This window comes from Stegostoma tigrinum, chromosome 30 (genome assembly GCF_030684315.1).
Source record: "Stegostoma tigrinum isolate sSteTig4 chromosome 30, sSteTig4.hap1, whole genome shotgun sequence".
In the NCBI taxonomy this organism is placed as follows: domain Eukaryota; kingdom Metazoa; phylum Chordata; class Chondrichthyes; order Orectolobiformes; family Stegostomatidae; genus Stegostoma; species Stegostoma tigrinum.
This window is the reverse complement of record NC_081383.1, coordinates 6,260,459-6,272,739: the sequence shown is the minus strand read 5'-3', so window position 1 is coordinate 6,272,739 and position 12,281 is coordinate 6,260,459. Positions and strand designations below refer to the sequence as shown.

The window sequence follows — 12,281 nt, the reverse complement described above, 5'->3', positions numbered from 1 at the left end:
ACACAATACTCCAGAAGGGGCTCGCCTTTATAACCTTAACATGACGTCCCAACTCCTATACTTAAAGGTCTGAGCAATGAAGGTAAGCATGCTATACACCTTCCTAGCCACAATGTTTACATGTGAAACAAATTTCTGAAGCCCTAGGTCTCTCTGTTCTACCACACCACCCAAAGCCCTATTTTTAATGATGTAAATAACAGGAAGTCAGGGAGAGAGTTAAATGCTGGGTAGGGTGTTAACGAGAAGTGAAAATGTTTGAAAAAGGCTTGGCTGTGCTGGGACAAACCATTACAAAACAGGAACTGAGGGTGTGGGAGGAGGTTAGCAAACATAGAGGAAGGTCGTTGTACTCTGAAATCATAAAACTCAGTGTTGAGTCCTGAATCTGTGAAGTTCCTGAGTGAATGATGAGGCGCTGTTCCTGAGCTTCACTGGAACGCTGCAGCAGGTCAGTGGTAGATAAAAACTGAAAGAACTACGGATGCGGGATGCTGTAAATTGGGAACAAAAACAGAAGTTGCTGGAAAAGCTCAACAGGTCTGGCAGCATCTGTGAGGAGAAATCAGAGTTAACGTTTCGGGTCTGGTGACCGTTCCTCAGAACTGATGGTTGCTGGAAAAATGTTGGCTTATATGCAGAAGACAGGGTGGGGGCAAGGTGTCAGGTGGAGATAGAGCCCAGAGAGAGATAAGACCAGTTGGACAAAGTTAGAAGTCACACGACACCAGGTTAAAGTCCAACAGGTTGATTTGAAATCACAAGCTTTTGAAGCACTGCTCCTTCATCAGGTGAAGTGTTTCCAAATAAACGTGTTAGACGATAATCTGGTGCCTTGTGATTTCTGACTTTGTCCACCCCTGACTTGTAACCCGGCCTGGTGATCAGGGTGGACTGTTGTTGGCAGGCAGGCCGACCTCAGGCACCTCCTCCTATCTCTGCCAACCCCTACCCCCCCACCCCGGACCATCACCCCACCATCGAGCATCAAGCCATTGTTTCCATGACCGTCGCTAGCCTCACTGCCCCCCAAAATCCACAAAGTCTCATGGAACTTATTTCCTCATGCTTTGACTCAATTTTCAAATCCCTTTTGTCCAGTTTGTTCCCATTTATGTTCGCAGTTTAATCAAAATGGCAACTGAATAGGGCTCCCGACCAGAGCTCCTCTGCTCTGACTGTTTCTCTTTCTTCTTCTTCCCTTGCAGTCACTGTGTTTGGGTGGCGAGCCCAGTTGAGTTTCTGGTCAGTGGTAATCCCTAGGATATTGATAATGGAGGATCCAGTGATGGTATCACCATTGACTGTCAAGGGCCTGTGGTTAGATTGTTTCTCACTGGCGATGTCATTGTCTGGCATTTGTGCAGCACAATAATTATTTACCACTTGTCAGCCCAAGCCTAAATATTGTCGGCCCTTGCTGCATTTGAACAGATTACTTCAGAGCCTGAGGAGTTACAATGATGGCGAACATCCCCATTTCTGACCTTTCTGAAGGTCATTGACAAAGCAGCTGAAGATGGTTGTGCTGGGACGCTACCCTAAGGAGCCTGTGCAGAGATGTCCTGGATCTGAGATGACTGACCTCCAATAACAAGAATCATCTTCCCATGTACTGAGTGTGTCTTCAACTGGTGAAGAGTTTTCCCACTGATATCCACTGACTCCAGTTTTGCAAGATCAGCTTAGTGCCACACCCAGTCAAATGCAGTCGTGATGCCAAGGGCTGTCACTCTCCCCTCGCCTCTGGAATTCTGCTTTTTTGCCCATGTTTGAGCCAAGGCTGTAATGAGGTCAGGAGCTGAGTGACCCTGGAGGAACCCAAACTGGGCGTCACTGACCAGGTTATTGCTGAGCAGGTGCTGCTTGATAGTGCTGTTACTGACACCTTCCATCAGTTTACTGATGATCCAGAGGAGACTGATGGGGCGGTAATTGGCCAGGTTGGATTTGACCTTATTTTTGTACAAAACACACTGGGGCAATTTTCCACATTGTCGGGTAGGTCCCAGTGTTGTAACTGTACTGGAACAGCTTGGCTAGGGGAGCAGCAAGTTCTAGAGCACAATACCTTAGTACTACTGCCGAAATGTTGTTGGGCCCCGTAGCCTTTGTAATATCCAATGCCCTGAACCACTTTTGGATATCACGTGGTGTGAATTGAATTGGCTGAAGACTGGTATCTGTAATGCTTGGGACCACTGGAGGAGGCCGAAATGGATCATCCACTCAGCACTTCTGACTGAAGATTGCTGCGAATGTTTCAGCCTTATCTTTTGAACTGATGTGTTGGGCTCTTCCATCACTGAGGATGGGGATGTTTGTGGAGCCTCAGTGAGTTGTTTAATTGTCCTCCACCATTTACAACTGGATGTAGTAGAATTGCAGAGCTTAGATCTGATCCGATGGGTTGTGGGATCGCTTATCTCTGTCTATCACTTAATGCTTTCACTGTTTGGGTGCAAGTAGTCCTGTTTGGTGGCTTCACCAGGTCCATACCTCATCTTCAGGTAAGCCTGGTGCTGCTCCCAGCATGCCCTCCTGCACCCCCTATTGAACCAGGGTTGATCCCTAGCTTGATGGTAATGGTTGAGTGGGGGATATGCCGGACCATGAGGTTACAGATTGTGCTGGAGTACAGTTCTGCTGCTGTTGATGGCTCAAAGCGCCTCATGGATGCCCAGCCTTGAGTTGCTAGATCTGTTTGAAGTCTGTCCCATTTCGCACAGTGATAGTGCCACACAATACAAGGGAAATTATTCTCAATGTGAAGGTGGGAATTTGTCTTCTCAAGGACTGCGCAATGGTCACTCTTACCGATACTGTCATGGACAAATGCAACTGCAGCTGGTGGATTAGTAAGGATGAGATCAAATATGTTTTTCCCTCTTGTTAAAGCTATGTCCTTTAGGACCCAACCAGATTGATCATTAGTGCTGCTGCCGAGCCACTCTTGGTGATGGACATTGAAATCCCCCACCGGAGTGTGTGTGGGGGTGGGGGTAGGGGTGATTTTGTGCCCCTGCTATCCTCAATGCTTCATTCAAGCATTGGTCAACATGAAGGAGTACTGATTCATCAGCTGAGAGAGCATGGTATGTGGTAATCAGCAGGATGTTTCCTTGGGGAAATAGGGTCCGGAGTCAATGCTGAGGGTTCCAAAAGCAACTCTATCCCGACTGTGTCCCAATGTGCCACCCCTGCCAGTGAGACAGGACATACCCAGGGATGGTGATGATGGCGCCTGTGTCTTTGTCGGTAAGGTATGATTCTATGAGTATGACTATGTGAGATTGTTTCTTGACTAGTCTGTGAGACATCTCTCCCAATGTTGGCACCAGCCCCTAGATGTTGGTGAGGAGGACTTTGCAGGGTCGACAGGACTGTTTCTTCCAATGCCATTTCCCGTGCATATGTCAATGCCAGGTGGTCCGTCCGGTTTTATGTCTTTGTTGAGAGTTTGTAGCGATTATACAACTGAATGGCTTGCTAGGCCATTTCAGAGGGCAAGTGAGAGTCAACCACATTGCTGTGGGTCTGGAGTCACATGTAGGCTGGACCAAGTGAGGATGACAGATTTCCCTCAGTGAAGGACATTAATGAGTCAGATAGGATTTTCCCGATAATCGACAATGGTTTCATAGTCATCAGTCAATTCTTAAACGCAGATATTTTTACTGAATTCAAGTTCTACCATCTGTGGTGATGGCTTCAAATCCAGATCCCCAGAACATTAGTTGAGTTTCTGAGTTAATAGTCTAGCAATAATATCACTGAGCCACCACCTACACATAAGCGCTGGTTAAAATGTTACTTTACCAAAAAGAGCTCCAAAACTATCACTTGAGCAGTGCACATTATGACATATGGATGTTCACATTGCCATCAATGAGTAATCGGTTCTGCACTGATTGTAGAATTTTGAAATGATTGGGAAAGTCAGATGATTTTGACGACTGTGCCAAAGAACTTTGTCTCCTTGAAAAATACTTTTCTTTCAACACAAGAGACCAATCTTCGGATCAAACTTCATTGGCTTCAATACACGTTGATATGTTGATTAGTTCTGATACATGCTGTAAAAATGCAAGACCTCACACCCCATCCCCGCAATAACCACCAAAAGAGAATCTCCCTCGTCCTCACATACCACCCCACCAACCTCTGGATTCAACACATCATCCTCCGACACTTCCGCCATCTGCAATCCGAACCCACCACCAAAGACATTTTTCCATCCCCACCCTTGTCTGCTTTCCGGAGAGACCATTCTCTCCGTGACTCCCTTGACTGCTCCACACTCCCCTCTAGCCCCACCACACCCGGCACCTTCCCCTGCAACCGCAGGAAGTGCTACACTTGCCCCCACACCTGCTCCCTCACCCCCATCCCAGGCCCCAAAATGACTTTCCATATCAAGCAGATGTTCACCTGCACATCTGCCAATGTTGTATATTGCAACTGCTGTACCCGCTGTGGCTTCCTCTACATTGGGGAAACCAAGTGGAGGATTGGGGACCGCTTTGCAGAACACCTCCGCTCAGTTTGCAATAAACAACTGCACCTCCCAGTCGCGAAACATTTCAACTTCCCCTCCCATTCCTTAGACGACATGTCCATCCTGGGCCTCCTGCAGTGCCACAACGATGCCACCAGAAGGTTTGCAGGAACAGCAACTCATATTCCGCCTGGGAACCCTGCAGCCCAATGGAATCAATGTGGACTTCACAAGCTTTAAAATCTCCCCTCCCCCTACTGCATCTCAAAACCAGCCCAGTTCGTCCCCGCTTCCCTAACCTGTTCTTCCTCTCACCTATCCCCTCCTCCCACCTCAAGCCACACCCCCATTTCCTTCCTACTAACCTCATCCTGCCTCCTTGACTGGTCCGTCCTCCCTGGACTGACCTATCCCCTCCCTACCTCCTCACCTACACTCACCTTTACTGGCTCCATCCCTGCCTTTTTGACTTGTATGTCTCCTCTCCACCTATCATCTCCTCTATCCATCTTCGATCCGCCTCCCCCATCTCCCTATTTATTTCAGAATCTCCTTCCCCTCCCCCATTTCTGATGAAGGGTTTAGGCCCAAAACGTTAGCTTTCCTGCTCCTAAGATGCTGCTTGGCCTGCTTTGTTCATCCAGCTCTACACTTCACTATCTCGGATTCTCCAGCATCTGCAATTCCTATTATCTCTCTCCAAGACATTCTTTTATTTGCTTATATTTAAATGCAGGGAGGTGATGCTGCAGCTGTACAAGGTGCTGCTGAGGCCACACCTAGAGTACTGTGTACACTTTTGGTCTCCATACTTGAGAAAACATATACTGGCTGTGGAGGGGGTGCAGAGGAGGTTCACTATATTGATTCCAGAGTTGCGAGGCTTGGTTTAAGAGGAGAGATTGAGTAGACTGGGATTATATTCATTGGAATTTAGAGGAATGAGAGGGGAATCTTTCAGAAACATATGAAATTATAAAAGGAATAAATAAGATAGAAGCAGGAAGGTTGTTTTCAGTGGAGGATGAAACTAGAACTGGGGACATAGCTTCAAAAGAAGGGGGAACAGATTCAGGACTGACATGAGAAGGAACTTCTCCTCACAAAGGGTTGTGAATGTGTGGAATTCCCTGCCCAGTCGGGCATTTAAGGCTACCTCATTGAATGTTTTTAAGGCAAAGATGGTTAGATTTCTGAACAGTGAAGGAATTATGGGTTATAGTGAGTGAGTGGGTAAGTGGGCCTGAGCCAACGAAAAGATGAGCCACGATTTTATTGAAAGGCAGAGCAGGTTCAGGGTGCCAGATGCTTACTCCTGCTCCTATTTCTTATGTTCTTATAGCTTTCATACTCATTTTTCAACCATTCACCTGAGTTGTTATGTCAGCAGGTCTTTGTAGTTCAACAAAGTATTGTTAAAATTTTAATGAGTGTATGAAGTTTAACTATGGGGTTGAAGCCCACCCTAACATGAGCCATCTTCCACAAGGTTCCAAAGATCCAGCTGATTGGGTTTAAATAAAAGCCTCTTATCACAAGCTTTACAATTTGTTGCGCCTGGCATTACAGTTCAGTTGAAGCATCACGCTGTCACTGAAACCAGCTTTTAAGGATTTATTTGCTTGCCGAGTCATGTTTGTCAACTGCAGTATTTGTGTACAAAGCCATCACTGTTTGTTACCAAACTGTTGAAACATTAAAGTGTGCTGTACCACATCAATGAGCTTCCCAGTTCAAATAAGTAAATATATTTTTTAATCAGCCAAAATTAGTTGAAAGTTTGCCAGCGTTTTGACGTGTAATTGTTTGTTGTTCTTAGTTTCTCACAATGAGGCACTCCACGTAACGAGGGCATGTTGTTATCTGTCACAGTTTAATGGTTGCTTAGTCCATAACACTGTTCACAGAATTTAGCTGTACAATGTGAGAGTCAGAGATAGCAGGAACAGCAGGTGCTGGAGAATCTGAGATAACAAGGTGCAGAGCTGGATAAACACATCCTCTGATGTTGCAGCAGTGATAATGGGAACTGCAGATGCTGGAGAATCCAAGATAACAAAGTGTGGAGCTGGATGAACACAGCAGGCCAAGCAGCATCTCAGGAGCTCTCTGATGAAGGGTCTAGGCCCGAAACGTCAGCTTTTGTGCTCCTGAGATGCTGCTTGGCCTGCTGTGTTCATCCAGCTTCACACTTTGTTATCTTACATCCTCTGATGTTGCTTGGCCTGCTGTATTCATCCACCTGCACACAAAGTTATTTCAACTTGAGAGTCAGTTCCCCACTATGGAGCAATCTAGAACGTAAGGAACATATTTTAAAAATTAGGAGTTTCCTATCAGATAGAGGTGAAGAGAATTCTTTATGGGGAGGTGGTGACCTAGTGGTATCATTGCTGGACTGTTAGCCCAGACACCCAGGCAATGTTCTGGGGACCTGGATTCAAATCCTGCTGTGGCAGATCGTGGAATTTGAATTCAATAAAATATCTGGATTTAAGAATCTAATGATAACCATGAATCTATTGTCAATTGTGGAAAAGCCCATCTGGTTCACTGATGCCCTTTCGGGAAGGAAATAGCCGTCCTTACCTGGTCTGGAGTACATGTGACTCCAGACTCACAGCAATGTGGTTGACTTTCAAGTGCCCTCTGAAATGGCCCAGCAGGCCCCTCAGTTGTAACAATTGCTGAGAAGTTTCAATAAAGAAACTAAACAGCAGACCACCTGGTATCAACCTCGGGGTTGAAAATGACACAGAGCAGTGACAGTCCTGCCGACCCCACAATGCCCTCCTCACTAACATCTGGAAGCTAGTGCCAAAATTGGGAGATACTAGTCAAGCAATAACCTGATATAGTCATGTACACAGAATCATACCTTAGAGACAATGTCCCAGATATCACCATCACCATCCCACCAGTAGAGGCAGCGGTTTTGTGGAAAACAGCTGGGGGTTGTGCTGGGAAAAATTAACATTGACATGGGACCCCATGAAGTTTCATAATCTGGAGATTACCTTTTTGGTTCTGCTTTTCAATTTAGCCCCTCGCTGCACATATTCCTTCAGCAGTGCCTCTTTTCACATATTTTGTCGGTACCTACATGAACCACAACACCTAGATACTTCCCTCCCACTCCAAGTTCCTCTACAGACCAGATGAGATACCAACTTATACAGATACACCATAGAAAGCATCCTATCTGGATGCATCACAGCTTGGTATGGCAACTCCTCTGCACAAGGCCACAAGAAACTACGGAGAGTTGTGAACGCAGCCCAGTCCATCAGGCAAACCAGCCTACCATTGGCTGACGCTGTCCACACTTCCCACTAACTCAGGGAAGCAGCCAACATAATCAAAGATCCTTTCCATCCTGGTTATAATCTCTTCCATTGGGCAAAGGTTTGAAAACAGATTAAAGAACAGCTTCTTCCCCACTGTCTTCAGACTTATGTATGGACCTCTCACATATGAGAGTTGATCATTTTCTGCACCTTCTCTGTAGCTGTAACAGTATATTATACATTCTGTTCTATTGCCCTGATGTACTTGCACAAGGAATGATTTGTCTGGCTAGCACACTAAACAAAACTTTTCACTCTGTCTCAGTACATGTGACAAGAATAAATCAAATCAAATCGAATCAAATCAAAACATCTAGAACCTGGACAACAGAAGCCAGGCATTTCTGAATTTGCTGCTCAGTAATGAGGTTGAATTAATTAATTATTTGAAAGTAAAGGATCCTCAAGGGAAAGAGATCATGGCATGCTACAATTTCTAATTCATTTGGATGGTGAGAAGGTGGAATCCCACACTAGTGTTCTGGAGTGAAACAAAACTAACAATATAGGATGAGGGCACATTGGGTCCTAGTGAACCAGGCAGAAAAATTGAAGAGTACGACAGTTGATAAGCACTGGCAGATATTTAAGGAGATACTTAATTTCTCCCAACTGAAAAATATTCCAGAAAAGAGAGGGAGAAGATATCCATGGCTAAGCCAGGAAAGTTTATGATAATATACAAACAAAAACTAATATCGACTATACTGCAAAATTTTAAAGACCAACAAAGAGTTACTAAAAAAGTCATAAAAAGAGCAGAGGTAAATTTTGAAGGAAAACACACTCAAAATATAAAAATAACCAATAGTAAACGCTTCCACAAGTATATATGTAGTGATTGGGATCATTTTGACCCTGTTAACTATGAAGTGCTTGATTGGCATTATTAACCTGGGCCAAGCAGGAAAGCTTTGGCTAACCAATATAACCAGGAGATTAGAATCTCCTCAGTTGAGGATTGACTCCGAGCTGGCTAGCCAATAGTAAATAAAGGGTGACTTAGGGACTGGGCCCAGCCTCTGTGCAGTTATTTCAATATAAAAAGGAAGAAAGCAACTTAAGTAGATGTTGGTCTCTTGGACCATGAGACTAGGGAGTTAACAGTGGGGAATACAGACATGGCAGTCACTAAAATCAATATTTTGTTGCAGTTTTCAAGGTGGAGGTTGCTAATACCATCCCAACTGTCCGGAAAATGCAGGGTTTATAGAAAGGAAGGAACTTAGGATGATCATCACAATCAGGGAGAAAATACTGAGTGAACTATGGTTTGAAGGCAGTCAAATTCCCAGTCCAATGGCCTACAACTGAAAGAAAATGGCAGCCAAGAAAGTGAATCCGTTGGTTATAATATTCCAAAATTCCCTGGATTTAGGCAATGGATTGGACAGATGTTAAAAAAAAACACACTTAATCAAAAAGCGAGGGAGGCAGAAAGTGGAAAATTACCAATGAGCTAGTTTAATGTGCTCTTGGGAAATTTCTGCAATCCATTAAGGAAGTAATGACGGGATATTTGGAAAGTCAAAGCTCAACCCATCAGAGTTAATATGATTCGATGAAGGGTAATTCATATTTTACTAATGTGCCAGATTTCTTTGAAGATATAACAAGCTGCAATAAAACAATTCTACAATAATAGGATCTTCATTATGGATATGGATAATGAAGATCCTATTATTGTAGAAGATTTGGGCTTTGAGAAGGCATTTGGTAAGGATATGCACAAAAGATTAACACACACAAGGTAAAAATCACATGGGTTTGGGGTAATTAATTCACTTAGATTGAGGATTGGCTAACCAGCAGAAAGTAGACAGTAAGAAAAAATGCGTCTTTTTCTGTTTGACAGGGTGTAATTTGTGGAATGCTGCAGGGTTTGATCCTTGGGCCCAATTATTTACAATCTAATTTACAATTAATTACACCATAAGACCATAAGATATAGGAGCAGAAATTAGGCCATTCAGCCTGTCGAGTCTGCTCCGCCGTTCAATCATAGCTCATGAGTTCCTCAACCCCATTCTCCTGCTTTCTCTCCATAACCCTGGACCCCATTGACAATCAAGAACATATCTATCTCAGTCTTAAATGTACTCAATGACCTGGCCTCCACAGCCTTCTGTGGCAGTGAATTCCATGGATTTGCCACTCTCTGGCTGAAGAAGTTTCTCCTTATACCCGTTCTAAAAGGTCTTCCATTTACTCTAAGGCTGTGCCCTCACGGCCTAGTCTCTTCTACCAATGGAAACATCTTCCACTCTGTCCAGGCCATTCAGTATTTTGTAAGTTTCAATTAGATTCCCCCCTTATCTCTCTAAACTCCATCGAATACAGTCCCAGAGTCCTTGAATGTTTTTCATATATTAGGGTTTTCATTTCTGGACCATTCTCGTGAACCTCCTCTCAACCCACTCCAGGGCCAGTGCAACTTTTCTGAGATGTGGGGCCTAAAACTGTGCACGATACTCTAGATGTGGCCTGACCAAAGCCTTATAGGGTCTCAGAAGCACAACCCTGCTTTTATATTTGGCTTTCTAACTCCTGACTCAACCTGCAAGTTTACCTTGCAAGAATCCTGGACTAGAACTGCCAAGTCTCTTTGCACTTCAGATTTCTGAATTTTCTCCCCCTTTAGAAAATAGTCCATGCTTCTACTCTTCTTACCAAAGTGCATGACATTACACTTTCCCACGTTGTACTCCATCTGACACTTCTTTGCCCACTCTCCTAACTTGTTTAAATCTTCTGCAGCCTCCCAACATCCTCAACACTACCTGTCCCTCTATCTATCTTTGTATCATCTACAAACTTAGCCAGAATGTCCCCAGTTCCTTCATTTAGATCTTTAATGTATGAAGTGAAAAGTTGTATTCCCAACACTGACTCTTGTGGAACACCACTTAACATCAGGCACCATCCTGAGAAAGACCCTTTTTACCCCAGTCTCTGCTTTCTGCCAGACAGCCAATCTTCCATCCATGCTAGCACCTTGTCTCTAACACCATGGGCCCTTATCTTACACAGCAGCCTCCTGTGCAGCACCTTATCAAAGGCTTTCTGTAAGTCCAGGTAGATAACATCCTTTGACTCTCCTTTGTCTACCCCGCTCATTACTTCCTCAAAGAATTCTAACAGATTTGTCAGGCATAACTTCCCCTTGACGAAACCACGCTGACTTTGCCCTGTTTTACCGTACACTTCCACGTATTCAGAAATCTCATCCTTCACAACAGACTTTAAAATCTTACCCACGATCGAGGTTAGGCTAATCAGTCTGTAATTTTCTGCCTTTTGCCTCACTACCATTTTAAACAGGGGTATTACGTTAGCGATTTTCCAGTCCTCTGGGACCCTTTCTGGCTCTAGCGATTCCTGAAAGATAACAAAGTGTGGAGCTGGATGAACACAGCAGGCCAAGCAGCATCTCAGGAGCACAAAAGCTGATGTTTCGGGCCTAGACCATTCATCAGCGAGGGGGATGGGGAGAGGGAACTGGAATAAATAGGGAGAGTGGGGGAGGCGGACAGAAGATGGAGAGTAAAGAGGATAGGTAGAAAGGAGAGTATAGGTGAGGAGGTTGGGAGGGGATAGGTCAGTCCAGAGAAGACGGACAAATCAAGGAGGTGGGATGAGGTTAGTAGGTCAGAAATGGAGGCGCGGCTTGAGGTGAGAGGAAGGGATGGGTGAGAGGAAGAACAGGTTAGGGAGGCAGAGACAGGCTGGGCTGGTTTTGTGATGCAGTGGGGGAAGGGGAGATTTTGAAGCTGGTGAAGTCCACATTGATACCATTGGGCTGCAGGGTTCCCAAGCTGAATATGAGTTGCTGTTCCTGTAACCTTCGGGTGGCATCATTGTGGCACTGCAGGAGGGCCATGATGAACATGTTGTCTGAGGAATGGGAGGGGGAGTTGAAATGGTTCGCGACTGGGAGGTGCAGTTGTTTGTTGCGAATCGAGCAGAGGTGTTCTGCAAAGCGGTCTCCAAGCCTCCGCTTGGTTTCCCCAATGTAGAGGAAGCCACACCGGGTGCAATGGATACGATATACCACATTGGCAGATGTGCAGGTGAACATCTGCTTGATATGGAAGGTCATCTTGGGGCCTTGGATAAGGGTGAGGGAGGAGGTGTGGGGGCAAGTGTAGCACTTCCTGCTGTTGCAGGGGAAGGTGCCGGGTGTGGTGGGGTTGGAGGGGAGTGTGGAGCGGACGAGGGAGTCACAGACAGAGTGCTCTCTCCGGAAGGCAGACAAGGGTGGGGATGGAAAAATGTCTTGGGTGGTGGGGTCGGATTGTAGATGGCGGAAGTGTCGGAGGATGATGCACTGTATCCGGAGGTTGGTGGGGTGGTGTGCGAGAATGAGGGGGATCCTCTTTGGGCGGTTGTGGCAAAGATTTGCATTGGTGCAGTCGCCACTATAAACAGGGGTTTGT

At 45.3% G+C, this 12,281-nt stretch overlaps 1 protein-coding gene across 1 annotated transcript in view; it reads left to right on the top strand.

Moving 5' to 3' along the window:
* The first annotated feature begins 329 nt into the window (after positions 1 to 329).
* LOC125466037 (N-acetyllactosaminide beta-1,3-N-acetylglucosaminyltransferase 3-like) overlaps positions 330 to 12,281 on the top strand; it is a 94,210-nt gene continuing 82,258 nt past the window's right edge. Inside the window, exon 1 of the mRNA XM_048560139.2 lies at positions 330 to 451. The gene's annotated coding sequence lies outside the window, so the exon portion shown is untranslated. The remainder of the gene's footprint in view (positions 452 to 12,281) is intronic.